Below are 6,574 nucleotides of genomic sequence, written 5' to 3'. Positions count from 1 at the left end.
TGGTTTAGTCATGAGGTCTGTGGTGACAGGTTGGACTTGATGATCTTTGAGGTCTCTTCCAGCCTTGGTGATTCTGTGATTCTGTGATTATTGCTGTATTTAGTCTTTGCATAAACACTGTTGACAGAATGGTCATCCTCGAGTGGTAGGAATGAAGATACTAAATCAACAAGACCACCAAGGCAACTTGAGTGGTGCATGAGTTTTCTTTTTAGTCTGCCATTACCTCTGACCATTTAGCAATCAACTTATTTTCCCTTCCATAGACTGGTTTTTTTGCTAGTTTAAAAGTGTTAAAATCATAAGTCATCATAAAATCATAAAATCACAGAATCACAGAATTTCAGGGGCTGGAAGGGACCTCCAAAGATTATCCAGTGCAATCCCCCTGCCAGAGCAGGTTCTCATACACCAGATTACACAGGAATGCATCCAGGCGAGTTTTGAATATCTCCAGAGAGGGAGACTCCACAACCTCCCTGGGCAGCCTGTGTTATCATTAAGATGCTTGTGCAGTAATTACCTGCTACAAAGATCATTATTTTCAATTCTTCCACTCTAAGTAAGGAATGCAATTAAAAATTATACCTTGTAAGAGATTTCTTCTGCAGTTTTGCTTTTATGCAAGTCCTCATGCTCGCTTTTTGTTTCGCTGAAGGACAGTTCAGCATTGCAGAGATCTTCATTTGCTCTTGCTATTTTCTGTTCAATCTCAGACATGCTTTTGCAAACAGTTTCTACTTCTGATTGATACACCTTCTTTTTCCTTGCACTGTTGAAATGAAACAGCCAATCTTACATTTTGCTTTATAAAGTACATTAATTAAAAGTAAACCCCATTATTGAACGACTAAAGCTAAAACATTTCCAGATCCAAAGCATTTTATCATCCTGCCATTTGATGCTGAATACACTCAAGTCTTCCTCAAAACTGTAAAGTCTTTATTCATGAGTATAAGAATAGAACATAGAATTAACAAGGTTGGAAAAGACCTTTGAGATCATCGAGTCCAACCTATCATCCAACACTATCTAATCAACTAAACCACGGCACCAAGTGCCCCTTCCAGTCTCTTCCTAAACACCTCCAGTGATGGTGACTCCACCACCTCCCTGGGCAGCACATTCCAATGGCCAATCACTCTTTTTATGAAGAACTTCTTCCTAACATCCAGCCTAAACCTCCCCTGTCACAGCTTCAGACTGTGTCTCTTGTTCTCGTGCTGGTAGCCCTGATAGTTCATTGATATCAAAGCCACTGCATTATTTTTTCCCTCTATATATCTGCACTGTAAACCTGTATCATAGAATCACAGAACGGCTGAGGTTGGAAAGAACTTCTAGAGATCATCTGGTCCAACTAGCCTGCTCAAACAAGGCCACCTAGGACCACGTCCAGATGGCTTTTGAATACCTCCAACCAGCTTACTGTGATTCCCAAGCAGTTGGCCAGTGCGATGGAGACAGGAACTCACTCCCAACAGAGCTGAAACTCCAATCTGACCTTTCCAAAATGCAAAAGATGACCTAGAGACCTCAGTAAAGTCACACACCTGTGAGACTCTGTGATAAGAGCCACTGATATAATAGAGGTAACTACCTTCACCAGCAGGAGGTGTAACAGTCCTACTAAAACTCTGATGTCTACGTAAAGTAGAGGTAACTACCTTGCCCATCTGACATTGGTATGAACACAGACGGTTAGGGCAGCTGACAGAAAGCTGATTGTTTAGCAAGCAGGCTTGCAGCTGCTGCTTTCCTGCACCAGCCGGGAATCGAACCCGGGTCGCAAGAATGGGAATCTTGCATGATACCACTACACCACTGGTGCCTCTGACAGGCCCTGCAGAGCCAAACCGCTGAGGACTGTCCCAGGGTGCCAAGGGTTGCATGAGGCAGTTAGTGATCAAGACAGCCCTTAAATACAAAGGATTCCTTGTCCTTTCTTCAACTGATGAGACAAAAATACTCTTGCTCAGATCACAGAATTATTGAGGCTGGAATAGACCTCCGAGATCATCAAGTCCAGCCTATGACCTAACTCCATCACATCAACAAGACCGTGTCACTAAGTTCTAAAAGACTAAGGTTCCATCACTAGATACTTGGAGATAAGTCTTGGAATATTCTAGGTGGAAAAAGTAATGCTTGCTTTCCCCCTCCCAACCCCCCATTTGTTTTTTTAAGGCATTACCTCTTTCTGATTTTTTTTGCAAGAACTCTGCATTTTCTCCCTCAAGTCCTTCATTTTCACACTTCAAAATGTCCAGTGCTTCATTCATACTGAGAAGCTTTTGCTTTATATTCTGTCACTCACTTTCCCTGGTGGATTTTAATGAACATTAAAGCATAAAGACACCTGTAGCATCAAGTCACCACTTGTTTTTTTTTTTCTCTATGCAAGCAGGTTTACTTCTTTTCTATAAAGACAACTTTCAAATACTTACTAATTCTTCCACAGCTTTAATGACTTCAAAAGCATCATGTGATATTTTCATATCAGACAATTCATTATTCAAGTCTTCTGTCCAGAAAACAGTTTGAAAGTTAGGCAATGCAAATATCTCTTATATTTGTCATCATTAAACAACAATTTAAAGAGGAAGGCTATTAAGCATAGCTAGTTCACGCTGTATTGTTCAGCTGCACATTGCCATCATGATGTAACCTAGCAGAATCAGTAAACTTCACAGGATCAGTAAGCACAGATTCACATCCTGCTAATTCATACGGGACATCACGCCTCAAGCTCCTGCCAGCCTCAAGATTTTCCTTGATATCTCAGTGTACCTATTGATTTAATACAGATCCACAGAGATTCAATGATGGATTAGTCACTGGAGCTTAAGGATAGATGAGGATGTTAAGGAAGCAAGCATCTATAGGATATGGAAAACATCTCCAGTGGCTTTAGATTAAGGCATGCTTGCTCACTGAGTCTAATTAACATTGTTTTCATCCCTTCTTTCCTCTGCAGAAGCTGAAACAACAGAGCTACCCTAGCAGGTCTTACCTATACAATCTCTACAGAGATATTGGCCTAACTCAAATATGACTAGACAAGTGTCACCAAACAGGATCAGGGCTGATAAGGATGTTAGCATAAGGTTAGAGAATACATGTGGGAAGATCAGGACAGATCTAGATTCTGTATTTAATGGGTCCTTAGCAGGACCAAGCTATCTGCCCAGGGAGGTGGTGGAGTCACCATCCCTGGAGGTGTTCAAGAGGGAACTGGACGTGGCATTTGGTGCCATGGTTTAGTCATGAGGTCTGTGGTGATAGGTTGGACTTGATGATCTTTGAGGTCTCTTCCAACCTGGTGATTCTGTGATTCTGTGATCTGGATGCACAAACAACAAAAGTACCAGGCATGTACTAGAGAATTAATGTCCTACTTTATTTACACACACACATATATATGTAAATTTTGTTGTAAGCTCCTAAATCCTATTTTAGGCATTTTCTACTGGTTCCACATATGGAGCTGTCAGTCAGTGGAAAACTCCTAGTTCAGATTTTAAACTGCCAAGTACAACAGGATTTCACAATGAATGCCAGACAAGTATAGCACTTGTTCTGAAAAGAGGGGAATTTTCAGTAAAATAGGGTATCACTCTGTATGCTGTAAGAGTGCATCATGTGCCACCTCGAGTCAAGAAAGAAATACGTCTACTTTAAGGGGACATTTATGCTGCCCCACTAAATGCACACTTCCATAGAATCATTTCAGATGGAAAAGACCTACAAAATTGAGTCCAACCATTACCTAACTCTGCTAAGCCTGGTGTTAAACCATGTCCCTCAGCACCACATCTTTGTGTCTTCTAAAATCACCTGGAAGCGGTGTTTAAAAGATAAACAATACTAAGCAGATTATGCATCTAACACCTAAAAATTGCACTTAAAGGAATGCAAGAAAAATGGGACATTTTAATAGATAAAGATGACAAATAATTCTACAACAGAAGAGTGAGCATAAGAGTCCTACAGAACCTAGCCCTTCTTATTTTTAAATCAGCATTTGTAGTTTTACAGAGGACCTTAACTCTTAAAGATAGGAAATATTCAGGCATTCATGCACTTTTCAATAAAAGCTACTCATTTACTTGCTTGTTTATAAATATTCAAGACTCACTTTGCTGTTCCAACATTTTGCATCTTCCTGGATTTCTGCTTTTTGCTTCACTACCTCCTCAAGGTGTTTTTCATCCTTTATAATCTTCTCCTCTGTTTCTTTTAACTTCATACAGTATTCGGTCCAAATAAATTCAGAATGCTTTAACTCATTCCTAATAGAAATACACACAAAGTGAATCCATCTAGTTGGAAATACTCCAAGGTAGTCCCTTCTCCATAAAGGAATATGTAAAGCAGATCTGAATTAGTAAAGGTTTATTTTGATTCTCTACTACATTTCTTCAACAGGTATGCATGAGAGGATTTCAAAATACCTACCCTGGCAGGTTCATGCCATTTCAGCCAGACATCAAAACTACTCATGCTGCCAGTTCACTTGTGCTTAACCAACCTGCCAGCGTTACAGCTTCTAACTGGACCTCTGAACAGGCACTGGGGTGGATGAGCACAAGACTTTTTTTCATACCTCACACATCAAACAAAATAGGAGTCAATTTCTTTCTCCGCTAGTGGTTGAATCTAATTGAGAGCCACTTTCACTTAATCCACTGCCCTGTCATCAAATCATGGAACTGAGTTGGAAAAGACCTTTAAGGTCATCAGGTCCAACCATCTTGTGGTCAAATGTCACTGGTAAAGAATATTTTCTACTGACATAATTCCTTATGTAAAAGGGAACTTGCAGACAGTAGGCATGGTCAAAGGAGGGGACGAGGACTTGATTTGCACTCCGAATAGCTGATTTGTCAGCATTATAGAAGGAAAATTGGCCATAATTACAGAAAGAGATAATGAAAATACAACAATTGTCAGGAAAACACTTTCACAACACACTTTTAGGCTTCATTATAGACTTTGCACAGGCCTCTTGTGGCAGCAGTGTGTGAGAATGGATTTGGTGAAAGGCAGAAGAAATAGAGGGGAATAAGGTTAAAATTTTACAATGATGGCTGGTGCTTGTCCACCATTCTTATTACTGTTTCAGCAGGCAGAAAAGAAGAGTTTCCTCCATGCTCCCCAGAGGACTATCTTGGTCAAAACCACATTCCAAGCAGCAAAATAAATCCACCACAGAAGATCTAAGACCAGCAGTAGTTGAATTTTAGACACATCTCCTGCATTACAACCCAAATAAAACCTGAACAAGTTTTGCATACTTAAACACTGCAAACCAACAGAAAAAATAATGATGAGACTTCATAACTAATTCAACAGCCATTCCTACAACAATATTTTGATAGACAATCTTTCTTTATTTGCTTTCAAGATTTCCATCCATTGCCAGAGAAAGACTTATTTGAAAAGTCACATTCCAAGTGTCACAAAACACATGTAACACAAGTGTGATACCCAACACTTCAAACACCTCTGCTTTCTTAGATCCCATCACCCATAAAAGATAAATGATATGTGGAATTATTCTAATGGCAGACACTTAACAGGCATAGACTGTCATTCTCTCCTCATTTTACTGCTCAGCTACAACTTTCTGTGTACAGGCTCATGGAAAAGCACAGTACTACCAGCCACAGCAAATGTGTGAGAACAGCAGACTGTGCTGTGTGATGCACCCCAGACTCAGTATTTTCAGTTTCTTGCAGTCTTCACGTTCTCGCTGATGGCACTGAACATAAAGAAGGGTATCAACTGCAGAACAGTCTTTTGAGTCTGTGTCATCACAGATCTGTCTCACACCCATCAATACCACATTGTCCTAATCCTCCTCAGATGGCAGCTGAGAGGTTGACTTCCTCTGTAACTTCAGTATGATTTTAATTACAAAGCCAGCAAATGGCTGAGAAAACAAAGCCAAAAAAATAGAATACATAGAATACATAGAATAAACCAGGTTGGAAGAGACCTTCAAGATCATCGCGTCCAACCCATCAACCAATCCAACACCGCCCAAACAACTAACCCACGGCAATATATACAGTAGGGCAACACCCCATCCCCCACTCCCCCTAAACCTAGAGTATTTCTTCACTGAGGGGGAGAAAGAACTCTTCTACTCAACTTTTTCCTCATAAATGATGATACTCCTTAAAAAACCCACCTGTATCATTAACAGCTTTAATCTGCATTCACACAAAAAAGCAGGCTGCAAGATGAACAATGGTCTGCATCGCTGTCATGTGATATGAATAGGGAGTCATTTCAATAGGTGGAACAGAAACCATACAGGGTATATTTCTATCAGAATAGATGATGAATTTCTGGGATTAGTTACTTGTTGCTGTTATCATGGAGATTTCCCTCATTATTGCTTGTTTCAAAGAGTTTCTGTAAAGCAATTTTAATGCACCTCAAAACACTGGCTTGTTACAGGAAGCCACCAGGCTTTCATGCACGTGAAACAATCTCAAGAGTCCTGATTTCCAGCAAGACTACCAAAACAAAACAGGAAAACTGCCCATGTTGCCCTACATCCACT

At 40.2% G+C, this 6,574-nt stretch overlaps 1 non-coding gene across 1 annotated transcript; it reads right to left on the bottom strand.

Moving 5' to 3' along the window:
• Positions 1-1,760: 1,760 nt before the first annotated feature.
• Positions 1,761-1,831, bottom strand: TRNAG-CCC (transfer RNA glycine (anticodon CCC)). Its single transcript has one exon. It is a non-coding gene; the product is annotated as a tRNA-Gly (tRNA).
• Between the last annotated feature and the right edge of the window lie 4,743 nt (positions 1,832-6,574).

The sequence above is a fragment of the Dryobates pubescens genome, chromosome 3, assembly GCF_014839835.1.
Source record: "Dryobates pubescens isolate bDryPub1 chromosome 3, bDryPub1.pri, whole genome shotgun sequence".
NCBI lineage: Eukaryota > Metazoa > Chordata > Aves > Piciformes > Picidae > Dryobates > Dryobates pubescens.
The sequence above is the reverse complement of the archived record's forward strand: the minus strand, read 5'-3'. Positions and strand labels throughout refer to the sequence as shown.